A 22,437-nucleotide genomic window follows, 5' to 3' on the forward strand; every position below is an offset into this window, starting at 1 on the left:
TGGCTCAGTGGTAGAGCATCAGCCTGGCATGTAGAAGTCCTGGGTTCGATTCCCTGTCAGGGCACACAGAAGCAACCATCTGCTTCTCCAACCCTCCCCTTCTCCTTCTCTCTCTCTCTCTCTCTCTCTCTCTCTCTCTCCTCTCTAAAATGAATAAATAAAAACTTTTTTTAAAATCACAAACATAATTCCCCAAAAGAAAGGATGCAAAAATATAAATTAGAAGTCTGTTGCTACATATCACATTAGGAAACCTAGGCATCAAAAATCTAATTTTCATAAATCTCGATTCTCTGACCAAACCAACATTGCTCCATTATATTGGCCAAGACAGGTTGGTCACAGAGGTTTCAAAACAGGATGAACAATAGACAAGTGTTTAGAAGGAAAAACATCTTGACCCCAGGTATTAACTAATACTCAAAATCTTTCTTTGGGTACTTAAAAAAATCTGATCAAATAATAAGCCCTCTGATTTGTCCAAAATGTATCACCCTTATACATTTAGCTGATGATCTGATTATTGGTGCCCACTTCCTAATCTTATAAAGTATTGTCTAGTAGGAAGAGTGATAATGTTCAGCCAGCTAAGTGCTTTACATTAATTATACCACTCAGATGTACTTGCTCAATCATACAAAAGGCAGGCTAATTCTGGAGAAAGTATCATATAAACAAAAGCACACAGGTAGCATACCTGAAGTGGCAGAGCCAGGCTTTATATCTAGTTCTGTCTGATTCTTAATCCCTTGCTACTCAAAGGGAGGTAGGTGCCTGGACCTCCCACCTGGGAGCTGGTTGGAGATGCAGACCCTCAGACTCCAGCCTAGAACTGCTAAATCAAAACTTGCATTTTAATCCCTGGCAACTGATGTCCACACTGACATCTGGGAAGCAGTGTACACAATACCCCAAAGCCAAACAACCCAGATCTCACTAGTTAAGACAATCAGCAAGCATCTGGTTCAACCCATAAGCAAGCAGCAGCCAATCACTGAGCCTTGAAGCAGCCAGAATGGGGTGCTTGTCACATCACAAACTCACAGTAATTCACAGGGCATGCTCCATGGGACCTTTCTAAACAGCTTGTCCACAGGTTGCTGGACAGAAAGGCCAACTTCTCTCCCTGGGCAGAGTGCCAGGAAAGTCTCTGGGCCTGGAGCTAACATCTGCAAACTCCCATAAAGACACATAAATATTGTCATGATTCAAATCCTCTTGGCATGACCCACTGAGCGAAGGCATTTTTGTTGAATAATCAGTAAGATGAGAAAGAAAACTACTATTATTCTCAGAACAAAAAGCAGGTAATCATCTTGGTCTCTCTCTATAAATACATACTATGTCTGTGTGTATATATATATACATGTATAAAATGGTCCTCTAAGTCTGAAAACCCGAATTAGGGCTCTTACAACTAAATGTAAGGAGAATTCAAATGGATCACTGTTAGTTGGAGAGGTTAGGGTTGCAGAATGGAGCTACTAATTAAGGGAATACCTACCAACAGCTTTCCTTGACTTTCCTAACTCAAAGTTTGAGTTGGTTCTGAGTTTATTTAACTGTGGATCATAGGCACCTGCTTCAGAATAATGTAAGATGGCTATGAAAATGTATGTTTTTAGACCCAGGAATCCACAGGTTTAACAATCCCTTCCCCACAGATTCCACACACATAAAAATTTGAAGACAACTGCCTGCCCGAACCTAGGTAGTTACATGAGAATTGCTAGATTCATTACTTAATTTTATCTTCACAACTCTGAGGCATTGTAATTCTCAATTTTCTCAAGAAGAAAAACTGATTGGGAAAGTCAAGTGTCTTGTCCAAAGTTATTCAGCAGGTGAACAACCACAGCTTAACCACCACTCAGGGCCCTTTCAACTCAATCAACGCAGCAAATCCACAAAAAGCAAAGAACAGAATAGCATGGTTCTGTTGCCAAGTCATTATTTGCCAAGCAATGCAAAAGCAATGCTTTGCAAAAAAAAAAAAAAAAAAAAAATGGTCTCTTTTGTAAGAGTACTTCAGGAACTGCTGCTAGCCTCACTTCCCAGGACAGAGCCACAACTGCCAAAAGGGACAAGATCCTGCAGCACGTTGTATGGGGCTGTGTTGGTGGCTAGGAATGGGCACCGAATTCCAGCTGGTGGCTAGGAATGGGCACCGAATACAATTCAATGGCCTGACAAAAGTTCATTCAGCTTTCACGGTGTTCAAATTAAACATGGGTCCCTCATCACCCAGGGACACCCTCACTTACTCTAAGGCAATGCTTCCCAACTGGGGAGATTCACCTGAGACTATATCTAATATAAAGACTCCTGAGCATCTTCTTGCTTGGACATCATAACTCAGGAAATGAAGAGCAAATCCATGACAGTACTGAGGGTGGGGGAAATCTCCCATGTTTTTTTTTTTTTTTTTTTTCATTTTTCTGAAGCTGGAAACAGGGAGAGACAGTCAGACAGACTCCCGCATGCGCCCGACCGGGATCCACCCGGCACGCCCACCATGGGGCGATGCTCTGCCCACCAGGGGGCAATGCTCTGCCCATCCTGGGCGTCGCCATGTTGCGACCAGAGCCACTCTAGCGCCTGGGACAGAGGCCACAGAGCCATCCCCAGCGCCCGGGCCATCTTTGCTCCAATGGAGCCTTGTCTGCAGGAGGGGACGAGAGAGACAGAGAGGAAAGTGCAGCAGAGGGGTGTAGAAGCAAATGGGCGCTTCTCCTGTGTGCCCTGGCCGGGAATCGAACCCGGGTCCTCCGCACGCTAGGTCTCCCATGTTTTTAAGGTGAGTGAGGAAGGCCCAAGAATGATGCATATGAAAAAAAGATGAATAAAACTTTTAAAAAATACACATGGGCCTGACCTGTGGTGGCGCAGTGGATAAAGCCTTGACCTGGAAATGCTGAGGTCGCCGGTTCAAAACCCTGGGCTTGCCTGGTCAAGGCACATATGGGAGTTGATTCTTCCAGCTCCTACCCCCCCCCTCTCTCTGTCTCTCCCTCTCCTCTCTAAAATGAATAAATAAAATTAAAAAAAAAATACACATGGCAATCCACACTATAAAATAGGCCCAACAACCAACGATAAACTAGAAGAAATTACAACTCAAACAACAAAGACTATTTTAATAGATAAACACCCCAAACAAATGGATAAAAAATAGACCAACAACCGATCAGGGAGAAAAAGGGACAAAAGTATAAATAATTGTCCGAGGGAAAAAAGTTCTTCAACAAATAAAAAGATGCTTAACTCCACTAAAAAGAGAAATGTAAATTAAAACTACAACAGAACAGTTTTGCATCTGCCAGGAAGAAAAAGGTGAAAAAGTTTAACACTGGGGATACAGGAGTAGGAAACAGGATTCCTCATACATCTTTCTTACAAAGAAAGATACTTGGTAATGTCTATCAATTTTTTAAAGTTATATTTCTTTAACTCAATAATTCTACTTTTAGGAATTTATCCTATACATTCATAAATATGTAAAATACTGTTTGTTCATACATATTAAGAATAGCAAAATATTGAAACCTGGCAAGGACAACACAAAAAAAGAAAACTACAGACCAATATCTCTAATGAATACAGATGCTAAAATACTAAACAAAATACTAGCAAATTGAATACAACACATTAAAAAAATAATTCATCATGACAAGTGGGACTCATCCCAGAATCACAAGGACGATTCAACATACATAAAACGGTTAACATAATACACCATATCAACAAAACAAAGAACAAAAGCCACATAATCCTATCAATAGATGCAGAAAAGGCATTTGATAAAATACAACACAATTTTATGTTTAAAACACTCAACAAAATGGGTATAGAAAGAAAATATCTCAACATAATAAGGGTCATTTATGATAAACCATCAGCTAACATCATATTAAATGGCATAAAACTGAAGACTTTTCCCCTAAAATCAGGAATAAGACAAGGTTGTCCACTCTCTCCACTCTTATTTAATGTAGTGCTGTAAGTTCTAGCCAGAGCAATCCGACAAGAAAAGGAAATAAAAGCCATTCTTGTTGGAAAAAAAGTAAAGATTCACTTTTTGCAGATGATATGATCCTATATACCAAAAACCCCAAAGAGTCCACAAAAAGGTTACTAGAAACAATAAACCAATACAGTAAGGTTACAGGATACAAAATTAATATACAAAAATCCATTGCCTTCCTATATGCCAACAATGAAACATCAGAAAATGAACTAAAAAAAATAATCCCCTTCATGGTTGCAACAACAACAAAAAATACCTAGGGATAAACATAACAAAGAATGTAAACTATATAATGAAAACTACAAAGCATTGTTAAGGGAAATCAAAAAAGATACAATGAAATGGAAAAATATTCCTTGTTCTTAGATAGGGAGAATAAATATAGTCAAAATGACTATATTACCCAAAGCGATATACAAAGTTAATGCAATTCCCATCAAAATTCCAATGACATTTTTTAAAGAAATGGAACAAAAAATCATCAGATTTATATGAAACTATAAAAAACCCCAAATAGCCCAAGCAATCCTAAGGAAAAAAGAACGAAGCTGGGGGCATTACAATACCTGACTTCAAATTATATTATAGAGCCATGACAATCAAAACAGCATGGTATTGGCAAAAAAGTAGACACTCAGACCAATGGAACAGAACAGAAAGCCCAGAAATAAAACCACATATATATGGCCAAATAATTTTTGATAAAGGGGCCAACAACACACAATGGAGAAAAGAAAGCCTCTTCAACAAATGGTGCTGGGAAAACTGGAAAGCCACATGCAAAAGAATAAAACTCAACTAAAGTTTGTCCCCTTGTACTAAAATTAATTCAAAATGGATCAAAGACCTAAATATAAGACCTGAAACAATAAAGTACATAGAAGAAGACATAGGTACTAAACTCATGGACCTTGGTTATAAAGAGCACTTTATGAATTTGATTCCAAAGGCAAGGGAAGTGAAGGCAAAGATAAATGAATGGGACTACATCAGACTAAGAAGCTTTTGCTCAGCAAGAGAAACTGACAACAAAACAAACAGACAGCCAACTAAATGGGAGATATTTTCAAACAACAGCTCAGATAAGGGCCTAATATCCAACATATACGAAGAACTCATAAAACTCAAAAACAAACAATCCAATAAAAAAATGGGAAGAGGACATGAACAGACACTTCTCCCAGGAAGAAATACAAATGGCCAACAGGTATATGAAAAGATGCTCATCTTCATTAGCTAATAGAGAAATACAAATCAAAACTACAAAGAGATACCACCTCACACTTGTTAGATTAACTATTATCAATAAGACAGGTAATAACAAATGTTGGAGAGGCTGTGGAGAAAAAGGAACCCCTCATCCACTGTTGGTGGAAATGTAAAGTAGTATAACCATTATGGAAGAAAGTATGGTGGTTCATCAAAAAATTAAAAATAGAACTACCATATGACCCAGCAATCCCTCTACTGGGTATATACCCCCAAAACTCAAAAAACATTGGTACGTAAAGACACATGCACCCCCATGTTCATCATAGCATTGTTCACAGTGGCCAAGACATGGAAACAACCAAAAAGCCCTTCAATAAATGAATGGATAAAGAAGATGTGGTACATATATACTGTGGAATACTACTCAGCCATAAGAAATGATGACATCGGATCATTTACAACAACATGGATGGACCCTGATAACATTATTCGGAGTGAAATAAGTAAATCAGAAAAAACTAAGAACTATATGATTCCATACAGAGGTGGGACATAAAAATGAGACTCAGAGACATGGACAAGAGTGTGGTGGTTAGGAGGGGGATGGAGGAAGCAGGGGGAGGGGAGGGGCACAAAGAAAACCAGATAGAAGGTGACAGAAGACAATTTGACTTTGGGTGATGGGTATGCAACATAATCAAATGTCAAAATAACCTGGAGATGTTTTCTCTGAACATATGTACCCTGATTTATCAATGTCACCCCATTAAAATTAATTTAAAAAAATTTTTTTAAAGAATAGCATAATATTATAGACCAAAAACTCTCTCTCATTTTGGTACTGGGCAAATAGTTATGGTACATCCATATGACAGAACACCAAGCAACCCTTTAAAAAATGATCCATTAAACCTCCCGCTTCTACCTGATAGCTTCTCCAGTTCCACCAGCTGCAATATGCACTCCTTACCTACAAGTCTAAAATCCAACCTACCCTCTGCTGCCCACGTCCCTAAAATTTTGCCCTGAGACCTTCCCAGTTATCAAAAGGAAGCTCATGGCATAATGTCTCTTTGCTACCAAATGTGCATGTATGCACCTGTACCTGTATGCAAGTGTGTACAGTACACTGTAAACCCACTGATACATACATAAACTCTAACAGACTCTACACATAGACCTTTCAATGGTGCATAAGCACACACACTACAAAGCCCACGCATAAGTTTAAGTTGTGTGAACTCCCCTCAACCTAACTTGACTGTACACACACAGAATAAGCTCCCTAAGTACAGAAGCTGGGCTTCTGTCACCCCTCCATCATCTCACAGGAACAGAGAGCTTTTCTAAACTCCCACACAGAAACAGAGATCACTTGGGACAGGGTCTGAGAAAGATGCATTTAGATCAGCATCCTAAGCTGATAAAGATATGAGATTGTTATGGTTCTGCTTCTATTTGGAGGCAAAACACTTTTAAGATCTTGGAGGAATCCTGCCCAGCAGAGGAGAATGCCTCTTGGCCCTTGGTGGGAAGGGCTCCTGGCACCACTGTGCCCGGCCAGGCCACCCCAGAGCAGAGTCCTGGTGTTGGCGCCAGAGGGGACTCAGGGAGGAATCTGGGGAAGTGCAGAAGTGGGCCCCAGTGATACATGTGCACATAGCCCAAGAATGATGGTTATCCATGGGCATGAGTGCAGATCTAGAGGAAATGCACCAGTGTTTTCCCAATCATTCGAAACGTAGATACTGAGTTTCCTTAAATATTTTGTTTGTTCTGTTTGTTCATTGAATATATCACTTAAAAAAAAAAAAGAATAGATGTACAGTCTACACGACCAAACACATCATGGTCACTCCCATCCACCTACTCATGCCCCATTTCCATCATCAATGCAAAACTCAAGGCTTCAGCTCACTCCTCTTTCAGCTTCTCTTACAGCAGTTCCCACTGGCAGCAGAAGCACAGACGCGACACCACATGGGAGCGATGCTGCCCGACAGGGCCTGGAATAGAGGCGGGGGTGTGGACTGGGCCAGGAGAGCAGCCTCCCGGGGCTCAGCTCTGCCGATCACCAACAGCAGCTGCGGAAACACCACCTCTCTGGGGCTTAGTCTCCTCATCCTTTAAAATGCCTTTCCAGACATAAGAGCCTACATGTCTGAACCAATGTCCCATTTTCTACAAGGAATTTGGTAGTTACTGAAGGTGTAATATAAGGAAACATAGTAGAGAAAGTCAAAATTGTCAAGAAAAGGGAGATTCCAATAAATTGTCACCAATTTCTGACACCCAAGGAAAAGATCAAACTGAATTCTAAAATTACCACAGAAAAGAAATTGTACTAACCTCAAGTACGGTTCTGCCCACGGCCTGAGAAAATATGACGGGGGAGAGAGGGTGACGACCTAGTGAATGGGAACCCAGGGACCTCGTGGAAAACCCCATTTCCGAACTCAACACAGGAGGGATTCAATAAATTCTGCCAGAACCAAGTCACATAAATTTGTATGTACAAGTTAATCCCAGCTGGTTTTAAATCATTTCTAAGAGACTGGTATGTATTTCAGGGAGTTCTAGGAACATTTTACACATGGTCCTCATCTTGTGCAAGAAGATCCCTCACCTTAGACACATAGCTACCTTTAGGAAATTAATTTTAATAAGTACATTAAACATACCAAAGAGGCTCTGGAGAGGAGGGCAAGACCTACAACCAGACAGAACAGGGCAGGAGCCACGTGACCTGGAACAAGTGCCATACAATCCCTCATCCTCAGATCTTACGTGTAAAATTGGGATGGCAGCAACATTCTCATAAATATTAAATGTGAATTAATGCACAAAGATACTATGGTGCCGAGTATGGCAATGACTACAACATCATTCTGGTCTTAGCTCGCTAACTTTATGACTTGCATTCTATGGGCCTTTTCCCCCTCTTAAGTACGAAATGAAGGAAGATCCTTTTTAATTACGTCCTTTCATGCTAAGCTCCTCTCTAGTCACCTGCTTGGGAGACTTGTCATGGACAGTAGAAAACAAATTGAACTCCCAGATCCTGCCACAGTTTCCTAAACATCTGTAAGAATGAATGAAGAAAAGCAAACAAAGCCGTGGCCTGGTAGCTGTTGGATAGACTGTCATCCTGATACATCAAAGTTGCAAGTTTGATTCCCTGGTCAGGGCACACACAAGAGTCAACCAATGGGTACATGGATAAGTGAAACAACAAATTGATGTTTCTCTCTCTCCCCCCCCCCTTCTTCCTTTTTTTAAAGTAAATTTAAAATTTTTTAATTTAAAAAAAGGCAAACATATAATACATAATGAAGTTGTAAGTGACTATAGTCTTAATAGGTATTATTTACTGACACTGAGTTTATGCCAGGCACAGAGCTATCCAAAACAGACAGTTTCATCTACTCTTCAAGAGTCCACTTCAAGGTTGGTATCTGAGGTCCCACCTGAGGCACAGAGAGAAGCCACCGGCTTTTGTTCGGGAGACACAGTGTACCCAGCCCTCAAGCCCAGGGTCTTCTCGCTCTGTCCACACTGCACTCGCTCTGTCCACACTGCCGCCACTGAGCTCCAACAAGGAAACCAAACCTGCTTCCTCCACACATATGTCCTTCTGAGGATGGGAACTGTTACATTAAGAGACAAATTTGAAGAAGAAAATTCTGCTTTTACAAAGATCCTATTCACAGCTTTTTGAAAGCCAATGATTTTAATTTATGTAGCAATGAGACATTTAATTCCCAGCATTGAAAGGGCAGTGCTGTTAAGGCACAAGAATGCTGGAAAAGCCCCGAGTTTCCATCAGCAAGGAGTCCCAGGTGGTTTTCAGGGCTGTCCCTCCTAAGTGAGTGGAAGGGCAGGGATGTATGTTTATAAAAGTCCTAACCTAGAAGCCGAGAGCAGTTCCCATGTCTTCCAGTTTCCTCAGCAGGAAAGAGGAGCAGCATCTCCTCCCCTGTAAGCCTGGGGCGGTCCCCAGCACACTCACCTCTTTACTGCTCTGCTTCTGGGTCAACCCTCCCCCCAGGACTCCCCCCTCTTCCAGCTGGGGTCTGCATGCTCCAAGGGAACAGAAGAGCATCTATCTCAAATCACAGAGCACTGGGAAATTCACTTGTCTTTTGACTCTTTTTTTTAAGTGAGGTTTTTTTTATTTAATTGTGTTTACATAGATTCTACAGTCACCCCGAATGTATCCCCCCTCCCCCCATATTCCCTCAACATCTCCCTAGCCCCCTTCCCTGCAGCATCCTCCCCCTTCCCTTCAGGTTTATCCCATCCTATCATCCCCTTTCCCTCTATCCTCTTTTCCTCTGGTCCCTTTGATCCCTCCTCTGTCTCAATTCCATTCCTCAGTTCACACTGTTCCTTGGATCCCTCAAATGAGTGAGGTCATATAATATTTTTCTTTCTCTGCTTGGCTTATTTCACTCAAAATAATAGTTTCCAGGTCCCTCCATATTGTTGCAAAAGGTAAGATTTCCTTCTTTTTCATAGCCCCATAGTATTCCCTTGTATATATATGTACCACTGCTTTTTAATCCACTCGTCCACTGACGGACACTTGGGCGGTTTCCAGATCTTGGCTATTGTGAACAATGCTGCCATAACATGGGGTGCATTTCTTTTTTCAGTTGGTGATATGGTGTCCTTGGGATATATTCCTATAAGTGGGATGGCTGGGTCAAAGGGCAGTTCCATTTCTAATTTTTTGAGGAATCTGCATACTGTTTTCCACAGTGGCTGCACCAGTCTGCATTCCCACCAGCAGTGCAGGAGGGTTCCCCTTTCTTTTCTAACTTAAGTAATTCCAAGTTTGTTTCTTTTTTTAAAGACTGTATGGCCCTGGCCGGTTGGCTCAGCGGTAGAGCGTCGGCCTAGCGTGCGGAGGACCCGGGTTCGATTCCCGGCCAGGGCACACAGGAGAAGCGCCCATTTGCTTCTCCACCCCTCCGCCGCGCCTTCCTCTCTGTCTCTCTCTTCCCCTCCTGCAGCCGGGGCTCCATTGGAGCAAAGATGGCCCGGGTGCTGGGGATGGCTCTGTGGCCTCTGCCTCAGGCGCTAGAGTGGCTCTGGTCGCAACATGGCGACGCCCAGGATGGGCAGAGCATCGCCCCGTGGTGGGCAGAGCGTCGCCCCTGGTGGGCGTGCCGGGTGGATCCCGGTCGGGCGCATGCGGGAGTCTGTCTGACTGTCTCTCCCTGTTTCCAGCTTCAGAAAAATGAAAAAATAAAAAATAAATAAATAAATAAATAAATAAATAAAGACTGTATGATACTGACTTTTTAAAATCTATTGACAGGTAAACATGGTCATTTTTCATAAATTTTCCATGTATGCTTAAGAATCAGTATGCTGCAGGTCCAGGCGCTGCGTCCTAGCCATGTCCAGGAGATTAAGCTCTGTATCTCCACTGTTTCATTGTTTGCCCACTTGATATATCAACTATGATGAAAGGTGTGTTACATTTTCCCACTATGCCAGCGGATAGTCAGTGTCTCCCTCTGAGAGTCAGCCAGTTAATACTCTTACTACATACACACTCACATGATACAAAAGCTATGCACTAAGGGCAAACAAGTTTAGAATTATTAAATACACCAGATTTACTGTGTTGCAGATTTACAGTCCACGGGCAGCTTCAGAATCTGTATACATTTGGGTGTGGGTCCCAAATCCACAATCTGCTCTAAGCCTCAATTTTCTCATCCATGAAAACAAGATACACCTCGAACCTTGTAGGGCTCTGGAGAGGATTGAATAAGAAAGTGCACGGCACTCAGCACAGCGCCCCACTCTCGAGGTGCTAGCTGCTAGTAAAACGGCCCATGACTTGCCTAAGGTAGTGCAGCTCGTTACTAGTATAGAAGTAGAACTTCTGACCCCTTGTCAATCAGGAGGCAGGATGGGGTGCGGGAGGAGTAGACTTATCAAGTCTTTATCCCTGGGCTTCACAGTTGGAGAAGTAAGGAATAACACTAACCCATCTATACCTCCTTAAGGAGGTTAAGTCACCTATCAGCTGAACACTTGACCTGCTCCTACTTAATTTCAACGGCCCAGTTTACCTTGTTTTATCTGGAATTTATGTCCCCTAGTTGCTGGCTAGAGGACTCTGTTGAAACTGCTGCACAGCAGGGTATTTTATGACCTTCTGGTTCTGGAAAACACTTGGCATACTTAAAGCAGGCAAGAGCTAAGTATCTAAACAGTAGGTAACTTCTGAAGGCTTATCCCAACCCTGGGATATGTGGGGTGGGGTGGTGTGTGTGTGTGTGTGTGTGTGTGTGTGTGTGTGAGAGAGAGAGAGAGAGAGAGAGAGAGAGAGAGAGAGAGAGAGAGGGAGAGAGAGAGAGAGAGAGAGAGAGAGAGAGAGGGGAGTATGTGTGTGGAGCAATTTCAGGGCAGACCATTCATTTCATTATGCAGCTTCCAAATCTTCCACAACAGTCTCCCACTTCCCAGCAGGGTGAACGAAGCTTTGTCAAAGACAAATTGCACGTCAGAGGGAGAAGATGTAATTTTCTTCTCCAGCTTTTGAACTCTGGAATTGACGCTTGGGAGTCATTCTGTCCTGAAAATGTCAGCTGTAGGAAAATATAACAAAAGAGGAAGAATCAACTAGCAAGGAAACTTGCCAAACAGGAGAACATTCTTAGAAAGCCTCAGGAGTTAGCAAGTCAGATTTATTTAAAATTAAAAAAAACAAACGGTAATCTTAAAAAGTAGAAAATATACACCCTGTTGAAAAGCATCTCCTACAAAAAGTTTGTTTTTCACCTCCGAGCTCATTAGCAGCGGGTAACTGCAGAGCCCACGGGTGCGCAGGAGGGTGCTGGGCCCAGGCGCCAGGACCCAGCACAGACCTGCCCACACACTCTGGGCAGCAATCCTTGGAAAGCTGACCCAGATCTCATTCAAGAGAACTTGACGAGCAGACCACCAGAGAGCCTAAAACCTTATCTGGAAACCAATCCCGGGAGGAAACACAGAAACCAACCAGCTGTTCAGTTTGTCAAAGCCAGGAAGAAATTTTTTTCCCCAGGATTTACTGACATAGATTCTCTTTTGTTTCTTGATATCTTCCCTCTAAAATAAAAGGAAAGCCACTCGGATGTCCTGCTTTCTCTAATCTTTGAGAATCTCACCACCGATTGTCAGGACCCAGGGTCAACAATTCGAGCCACATGTCCATAAGAGGCCATGCTAACCTGACTCCAGGGCCCCCAGACCTCACATTGGCTGTTTTTTTTGCTTTCCTCAAAATCACTGCACAGACGTAAGAAGCTCGGCCACAGGGCACAGACAAGGCCAGGACATGATCTACAGTGCTCCTCAAAGCTATTTAGGATCAGCTTTACCTTCAAGCTTCAGGTATGCAAGTGAAGCACCTTTGGCCCAGAATTCAAAGGACCAGACACACTTCATTGTCAGTCTACTATGTGAGGGACAAAGGGATGACAGTAAGAAGAGAAAATTAGAACGTCAAGTAGAATACTGTCCTTTATTCCATGCAAGCCACCCGGACAAAAGCCTCTAATTTAACCCTTTACCCTGGTGAGGACAAAGTATGTAAGGAATTAAGCATACACTGTCCTCTCCAAAATCAGACAACTATAGACTGACCGGTGGTGGCACAGCGGATAGAGCATCGGCCTGGAATGCTGAGGTCCCAGGTTTGAAACCACAAGGTCTCCAGCTTGAGTACAGACTTATCAGCTTGAGTGCAGGATCATCAACATGATACCATGGTCACTGGCTTGAGACCAAAGGTCACTGGTTTAAAGCTCATGGTCGCTGGCTTGAGCAAGGGGTCACTGGCTTGGCTTGAACCTCCCCCCCCCCCCCCCAGTCAAGGTACACATGAGAGGCAATCAGTGAACAACTAAAAGTGACGCAACTATGAACTGATACTTCCCATCTCTCTCCCTTCCTTTCTGTTTCTCTCTCTCTGGGTCCCTCTCTGTCTCTCACTTAAAAAAAAAATCAGACAACTGCATACAACATTAAAATGTCTCTAGTAAAACAACCTAGCAAGAGTGAAAGAAAAGCCATCAATGAGACTACTTTATAAATCATTCTCTTCCTTAGATCTTTAAAAATATTTTATTTTCCAGCTAACAAAGGTATAACATGCTGGTGGAACAAATTCAAACCTAATGCCATCCCAGATCCCCACTTCCACCAAAATAACCCCCAGTGACTAGTTAGACAAACATTATTTCAAGCATTTTCCATGCAAATGTCAACTACTATTAACTGAACAGCTACAATATGCCCAGTACAATTTTAACTCTCCACCTGTGTCTCTGGGCTTATTCTTCACAACTTCTCTATGAGGTGGATATTTCTAACCCACTTTATGAACCAGGAGACAGGCTGGGAATGAATGGCAGCTTCTTATTTGTCCAGGTTTGCACCATCCAACCCCACTAGTAAATATAATGTATAAAATAGCTAGATTCATACACTTTAAAAAAAAACCTAATAGTTCAATAATACTGAACCCCTTATATCTGCAATTTCATGCTCCTTTTCCCACTTAACAACATATATGGTCATCTTTTCATCGACTTCCGTAGGTCCCTGCACTGTAGTTACAACCTGTACTTCAAAGACAGAAGAAAAGTTTGACTCATTTTTCCACTGCCAATAGAGGAGTAGAAATAAAAGCTATTCACAATTCCATACATCGCGTGCATGAAAGATGGATGCTATAAGGGTTCTCTTATTAGCCACTTCAGTAAGTCTTTGGAACTGTGTATATACACATACAAGTGTACATGTAACATGACAACCCTTGTGCTTTGACAAACTTCAGGAGCAAAGTCCAGGTTCTCCCAAGAAGCAGGGAGATAGATACGTGCCATTTCTCTTCAGAAGGGACAATCAATAAATACAGCTTTGGGAGGCACATCACTCTACAGTGATAAAGATTTCAGATCCCCAAAGAAAGGTGGCCTCTAGTCCTCAGTACTTGTCCCAAACATTTCCCCCCTTTTTAATATACTCAGTAAAAGACTTTTTAAAAACTCCAGGAATGTTTTATTAGAAATACAATTGCAGTTTCATATGCACTCCCTTCTAGAGACTAAGCTTTGTTAAAAATTGTATAACCAATTTTATAGTCTTCAGCCATCAAAGAGAAATTAGTTGCTACAAATTATACTCCTTCTGTACTACTGATGAGACCCATCTTCTTTTTTCCCCATCCCTTTTTCTTTCTGGCCTGATTCTAGAGGTTGGCAAACTTTGTGTCAGCCTATGAAGGTAGGAGAATGCTGGAAGCATCAATTTCAAATCCACCATTTTGCAGAGGCAGAACTTCCACGGGTAAGCTTATTTAACAATCTATCATCATCTCCTGCTAAGGATTTATATTGAAAAGGTGTAGGAAGCAAAGTTCCCCAGTGTTTCACTTAGGAACCAGTAAGGATGCAGCTTAAAATAAAGGCATGAGCAGTAACAGAAAAATCAACCTGGTCAGGCCAAGACTTCTATGACTTGGTTCCTATTAACATTTGTGAGATATTAACCAACTAGGTGAGAAATACTTCACTGCCACCCAAGGGTGCTGGGCTACACAAACCCGACTGTTTGGGTGACACCTGCCTAAGCACAGTCAGGAGGAAAGGGTTGGCTTGGCTTAAAAGCCCCAACTTGGGTCTGACCAGGCGGTGGCGCAGTGGATAGAGCGTCGGACGGGATGCCGAGGACCCAGGTTCGAGACCCCGAGGTTGCCGGCTTGAGCGCGGGCTCATCTGGTTTGAGCAAAAAGCTCACCAGCTTGGACCCAAGGTTGCTGCCTTGAGCAAGGGGTTACTCAGTCTGCTGAAGGCCCATGGTCATGGCACATATGAGATGAGAAAGCAATCAATGAACTAAGGTCTTGCAACAAAAAACTAATGATTGATGCTTCTCATCTCTCTCCATTCCTGTCTATCCCTCTCTCTGACTCTCTCCCTGTCCCTGAAAAAAAAAAAAAAAAAAAAGCCCCAACTCGGAAATCAGTCCTGAGGTCTCTGGCAGACTGAGTTCACCCAGCTCTACCACTAACAGCTAAAACCCCAGACAAGTTGCTTAACCATTCATGCCTCCGTTTCTTCACCAGTAAAATGGGAAGAGTAGTAACTACACTTACAATGTTCCGAGGCTTAAACAAATTAATACTTCCAACCACACTTAGAACTCTGTGTGGCACATGTAAGTGCTCAAGAAATCTCAACTACTGTCTATTCCTTCAGCATTCTACTTCCACCCCACACGAAAAAGGCAACACTAACAGTTAGTGGCTCTTTACTGTGCCCCATACTTTTTTATGAATTCTCCCACTTAGTCCTCAAAACACTCTCAAGAGGCAGATAGGAATTTAATTTTCAATCGAAGAACCTGAGGTTCAGACAAGTTTAAAATCTTACCTAACATCATATGCTGTGTGTGTTATGTGCCCATGAGTAGGCTCCAAGCACGGTGACCCGTGGATGAGTGGTGTCCACACAGTCCTGTCCTCACCAGCACTGCTCAGCTCCTACACAGTCATGCCTCTGGCTTCTCTCCATCTCATATTTGGTCATCTTTTCCTACTGCCTTCTGTTTTTCCCACAGGGCAGGGACCTGAAATCTGAAGCAAAATCTTTTTGTCTTCAAAAGCTACATTCTCCCTATCTCCCCAAGCCCTGCGCTCCCTTCCTGCCTTAGGCACAAGTAACTAAAAAGGAGAGCTGCTAGCCAGCACTTCCTGGGTATTCACTATGTTGCCCGGCCTGAAGTAAGGGCCTTATACACCTCCTCACTCCACACAGCAACCTGACAGATAGGCAAAATCATTACTCCCATTCTTCAGATAAAACAACTGAGGTTAACACAGTTTAAGGAATATGTGCAGGGACATAAAATAAGTAAGGAGGAGAGCTAGGACAAGGCTTTTGAGTCTCTCAATTATTTCAAAAAGAAAGGAAGGGTGAGAGAGGGAGAACACATCTGCTCAACAGGTCCAGCAAACCCTTGTACCATCAAATCGGTATGTTCCGCAGCAGGGCGGACACGTTAGTTTCTCAGAGTAAGCAATGTCGGTAAGATACAAAGCTCCTCTTTCTCTTACAATAACATTAACGGTATGTTTGACCTAGACTATAAGCAAAGCCCTCAAACAATCTCTAGGGCAAGGTTATGTCTGCGAAAAAAACAAATAGGCACAAAATTAAAATAGTTGGAGTGGGGACGAATTATTCAGGTTCATTACCAAACAGCAATCACTACCCCATTCTTCTCCAGTGCCCTACAAGAGGAAGTGGAGGCGAACAACCACAGCCCCTCACAAACTGAGAAAGAGAAGCAGGACTGACACTGCTTGGGGCTTCTTTGTTCTATGAGGGTTTAACTCAGCCATTTTTCAAACAAAAGTATGAAACTTCACATTTTATTCCAAACAGAACAAACATTTCCAACTTTACTGTGATTCTCTATTCACAGCAGATCGGGTATGAAGGAAAATGGCAGGACAAACGGAGAGGGGCGAGCACGGGGTGAGCCCAAGGAGCAGTCAGGAGGGACTGACAGACAGACTGAGAGCAAAGGCAGAGTCTGCGCACAGAAGGGGGATGAACTAAGGTGCAGAACAGGAGGAGGGGGAGGGGGAGGGATGCTCTGAATTAATAACCTAACCTCTCTCTGTCCTGGGCTGCAACAATGTCCACCCTCCCCTGCAATGTGATTAGCTCATTCATCTGTAGTCACTCATCTTCAGCGAGACGGTACCAGCAAGGAGCTGCCCACGTGCTGAATGGGAGGGAACCGTTCTGCACTGTCTTCCAATCTCCACCATCAGTTAGAGCAATGCCGTTATTTGATGGCCCAAAGGAAATACCTTTCGATCCTCTCTAGCCAGCCTACACCTTTGCAAGAAAACTCAGGGCCAAGTTCATCAAAAAAAAATTCTGCCTCCTCATCATTGCAATTGCTTACCTCATCTCCTACCTGAAATCTCACACAAGCGGCTCAGAAACAACTTTCTGCTATCCAAATGATGCAAGGCACAGCTAGTAGGGATGACTGCACAGCACAGAGCAAATGAGTAGTGAGCGATATGATTGATCACCTGCCTACCACAGCTTCCGTCCAATTAAGCAAAGCAGGCATAGACTGCCTATACCCAATGCAGGACACAGGACACAGGCCCTAGACAGGGGGGAAAAAAAGGGCAGGAAGGGAAATCGAGGCAGTAGCAGCTGCACAGAAGCAAACATTCACCCAAAGTTGAAATCCAAGGACTTGCGGTAATTATAGGTCACTGACAATTCCATACAGTGAATATGTTCCCTCCTCTGACATGAATTTTGTCTTATTTGTAGGCAAAACTAATCTCGAGTGAGATTTAGAATTCTTCAGGCAAAGCAGCACCACCGCTAACGAGATGTCAGTGTAATGTGATTAGGACCAAAATAAACCTACAGCCCACATAAAACACCACGAACATAAACCAAGGAGGGCAGGATGCTGTGTGTGATTAGGCAAGAGGAGAGAACAGAAAATCACAGAGTATTCTGGAACTAATTTAAAAGGTCTCATTGCACAAGACCAGTAATAAATTGTGAGCACATCAAGTCCTCTTTCAATACTGCCTTACCCTCAGTCAATAAATAATTTAAGACAAGCTGCAACATGAACAGCAGAAAAACATGGATTCTACTTGGACAGGTCACTCTACTTTTCTAAACCTGCATCTCCATCCATAAAAAGAGATGACTGGACTGGATAATCCTCAAAAAGGAGTCTCGTTCTCCATGTCTTCAGTTTGGGGATTCGCCTACACAGATGTCAGCAACCTCTGGGTCAAAGCCTTATTATATTGGAGCTGCTCTTCCTCACTAGGGATTTTGTTGAATCAAGAATTTGCCAGCCCTGGCCGGTTGACTCAGTGGTAGAGCATCGGCCTGGTGTGTGGAAGTCCTGGGTTCAACTCCCAGTCAAGACACACAGGAGAAGTGACCATGTGCTTCTCCACACCTCCCCCTCCTCTCTCTCTCTCTCCCTCTCTCTCTCTCTCCCCCCTCTTCCTGTAGCCATGACTCAGTTAGAGTGAGTTGGCCTTGGGCACTGAGGATGGCTCCATGGCCTCCATCTCAGGTGCTTAAAAAAAAAAAATGGCTCGGCTGCTGAGCAACAGAGCAACGCCCTAGATGGGCAGAGCATTCCCCATAGAGGGTTTGCCGGTGGATCCCGATCAGGGTGCATGCAGAAGACTATCTCTCTGCCTCCCCGCCTCCCACTTAATTTTTTAAAAAATTGCCAGTATGGGGTTCAATAACACCTGTATGGAAGGGACATATCACAAGTGTAGCTATATGGTACACAAAGGAAAGGCAGAGTGCCCACAAGAGGAAGGTCAAGCATGCTCTGCTGGATTTATTTATAGTGTAGGAACTCTCCACTGCCAAAAGATTTCACAGGAGTCTGGTAGAAAACACAAACCAACGTGTATACAGAGCAGTGAAAATGAAGAGCAAAGGAAACACCAGACACCATATGGTGTTCTCCCTATAGCACGGATCACTGGTAGCATGTCCACACAGGTAGCCTAAGGATGTCTATGTAAGTAGCAATCCTGCCAACCTTCTACCATTCCTTCCTTAAGTGAAAATATGCATCAGAAAGTTTACTAACCTTGACAAATCATAGGACTCTGCAGTAGTTTGATCTCAAAAGGGGAAAGGAAAGCTTAAATTCCTGTGCACAGGTGCACCAGAAAACAACAGTATAGTCTCTGGCTCTTTGGCAAAGAGTCTAGAAACTGTGAGTATCCATTGACAGTAAAAACGGGTAAACTACAGTATATTCACACAACTGATTACTATACAACAATAAAAATTAACAAATGTGGCAAACAATGGCATGGATGAATCTCACACATGATGCTGAGCTAACAGCATTCACTGACATGCAATAAATTTCTTTTTTTTTTTCAGGAATTAAAATTATATTGCGAGGGGGGGTGACTGGAGACAGCCATCTACCACATAGCTTTAAATATAAAATCACAAAAATCAGAGAAATAGAAATGATAAAGATCTTAGCATTAGAACAGACCTTCAGCAACATCATTGGACAGACAAGAAATCAGAGGTGGGTAGGGAGTTCAAAGTCACAGGTGTTCTAACATCCCAAATCTGTAACTTTGCACCATACCAGCTTCTCCGGCCAAAACGTTAAAAACATACATTTCTGTTCCCCTTGCTATATGTGAGGTATGCAGGAGAAACCCATCCTACTCTTTCACTATCTTCATGGCAAGTGTCCGCTTCCGCAGTTTGTTGATTCCGCACTCCGACAAGATAAAGATAGAAGCTGACTTAACTCTTCTTATGAGCTATGCCAATAATTGAGTCATAATATCTGTTGAATACTCATGTAAGGGCTTCTGAGAGATTAAATGCAATTTACAGCTCTCTGAGTCTTTAACACTTTAATTATAATCACAATCTGACACAAACTTCATTTCTGTATTTTGAAATAACACATCAAACTGACTGGTACAATTTCTGTTGTTCTTCCCTCTGTCACATGACTGCTAAAATTTCTTCAGGGATACTTGAAGGTCAGATGATGTTTATATGCTAATGACTACTCTGAATTAATTCTCTCTTTTAAACAACCTCATCTGCCCAATACAAGTTATGAAAGGCCTTTGAAAGAAAAAAATAAATAAAAAGCATTAAAACTTTGTTGCAAACATGTAATACATACTTGTAAAGGGAGACCATTAACATTTTGCTTGAAGGAATCATATATATTTGTCTAACAGAATTATATATCACACAATGGAGGAAGTTTTATGGTTATTTTTTGATAATTCTACTGACATAATGAAATCAGGCAAAACCTCATTTACAATCTATTCAAAAGTTTTGCTCTCAAATAATAAAAGAGTCTCTGGGAAATTAATTACAGAAAAGAACTGAGGAAAGGTTGGAGATGTGTGCATATTAAGCCAGTAGCCTTCAAAAGGTTTGTGACAAGAGGGAAGGGGGCAAGTCACTGTGCTGTGCACATAATTTCAGCAAGAAAGTAGGAAGGTATGCCCTCCAAATTATAGGGAAAGTAATATTGGGGCTTCTGCCCACTTTCCAACAAGAAACTGTCTTTCTCTTTTATTTTAATAGGCAGAAGGAAGAAGGGATTAATGTGTAAGAGATCTGGAACATTCTCTGCCCCCAGGAAAGACAGAAATCTATGAAATAGAGCCAGTCATAGCTCCCACTAACTGCTAGAGGGTTTTATGCCAACTTAGTCTGTAACTGCAAAATACTGTATAGGCTCTGGGAAGGTTTACAATCAATATTTACTAAGCACCAATTTCACGTAGACCTTCTAAGACCCCATGTGGACTGAGGACTAGGAAAGGAACTGGCATTTACTGTGTCCTTCCCAAATATGGGACACTCTGCTAGAACCCTTACATGTCTGTCCCATATCATTTGTCATTTTCACAATCACCCTACAAGGTGAGAGTGATGGTCCATTTCACAGATGGGGTAACCAGAGGTTTAAATGACTTGTCCAAGGACACACAACTCAGGAGCAGGAATAAGCCGAGGTCTATATAGCCATGAGATATACTCCCTCCACTGCCCACACTGGCTTCAGGCTACAGAACACTCCCCCACCAAGATGAAGGAAATCCAACATTACAACAGAGCAGGGAGCTCTAAGACAAACCAAGTGCATGAGCACTGTGAAGAGACAACCTGTCACAGGGGCTCGAGTAAGGAAGACATGAACTGACACACAGGCGGTAAGTGGACCAGAAAAGGCTCAGCAAAGGAGGAATCACTGAAGCTAGGCTTTGGGGAATGAGGTGGACATCTACGCCTAGTGACAGGTGCACAAGTACAACAAGCAAAGGGAAAACATGGCAAAGGTACAAGTGCCTACACAGACGAGAGCTTCCTCTGGCTGGACCACACGGGGATGGCCTGGGGAGATGAGGTAAGGATAGAAAGACACAGGTCATCCTCGTGAGAAGAGCTCATATGGTCAACTGGATTTATATGTCATTCATTTGAGAATAAGGAGTTTTAGGGGGTGTGCTAGACAATTCAAACTGCTATAACATCACTACTAGAAACTCAGTGGCTTAAATAATAACTTGTTTGCACATGTTCTGGAGGCTGTAAATTCAAATGAAGGCACCAGCAGATTTGGTGTCTAGTGAAGTTCTGCTTCCTCATTCACAATGGCTATATTCTTGCTTGTGTCTTCACACATGGTGGAGAGGGTGAGAGACCCTTTATAGTGACAGTCTCTTCTATAAGGGCACTAATCCCATTCATGAGAACTCCACACTCATGACCTGATCACCTCCCAAAGGTCGGTCTCCCAATACCATCAGATTGGGAGTTAGGTTTGCAACATATCAATTTTGAGGGGACAGAAATTCAGTCCATAATAAAAGGTGTTGAAATGTGGGCTGGAAGAAGAAGACTTAAGACTGAGTCTTCCATTTTACAAGCTCTGTGAACAGGAAAAAGATGTTACCAATGCAAGCAGGAGAGAACAGCAATGTAAGTCTGCAAATGTCCATGGAGTGCTCTTTCCCAAACACTGTGACCCAAACCAGCAATGCAATATAGGGTTTTTTTTTAGAATGGTTTCTACTTCCAAGAAACAGAGACACAGTGGACAAACCACATATAAACAAATATCAAATATCTCCTAATTTTGTTTATTTACCTTAACACAAGGGGAACCCAAGAATTATCAATAGTTGACTCTGTCTACCAAGCTAATCCAATTACAAAACTTCAAAAGCCACACATTAGAAGAAAGAAAATCTAAAAGGGAAAATTATGCCTCTGAGCAATTATCTATGTTGGTTAAGCATACCAATAAACATCTTGACAGGGAAATGAGAGTGGTAGACTTAGCAATGAAAAGCAATGCCTGACCAGGCGGTGGCACAATGAATAGAGCGTTGGCCTGGGATGCTGAAGACCCAGGTTCAAAACCCCAAGATAACTGGCTTGAGTGTGAGATCATAGACATGACTCTATGGTCGCTGGCTTGAAGCCCAAGGTTGCTTGAGCAAGGGGTCACTCGCTCTGCTGTAACCCCCAGTCAAGGCACATATGATAAAGCAATCAATGAACAACTAAGATGCCATAAAAAAGAACTCATGCTTC

General features: G+C 42.6%; 1 protein-coding gene across 5 annotated transcripts in view; it reads right to left on the bottom strand.

The window, feature by feature from the left end:
• Positions 1-22,437, bottom strand: part of TLN2 (talin 2) — a 484,588-nt gene that overhangs the window by 339,136 nt on the left and 123,015 nt on the right. Inside the window, exon 1 of one of the 5 annotated variants that reach the window (XM_066274648.1) lies at positions 15,679-15,777. The exons of the other annotated variants lie outside the window; for them this stretch is intronic. The gene's annotated coding sequence lies outside the window, so the exon portion shown is untranslated. Of the gene's footprint in view, positions 1-15,678; positions 15,778-22,437 lie in introns of those variants that run through there. 5 annotated transcript variants of the gene reach the window in all.

This window comes from Saccopteryx bilineata, chromosome 4, assembly GCF_036850765.1.
Source record: "Saccopteryx bilineata isolate mSacBil1 chromosome 4, mSacBil1_pri_phased_curated, whole genome shotgun sequence".
Taxonomy (NCBI): domain Eukaryota; kingdom Metazoa; phylum Chordata; class Mammalia; order Chiroptera; family Emballonuridae; genus Saccopteryx; species Saccopteryx bilineata.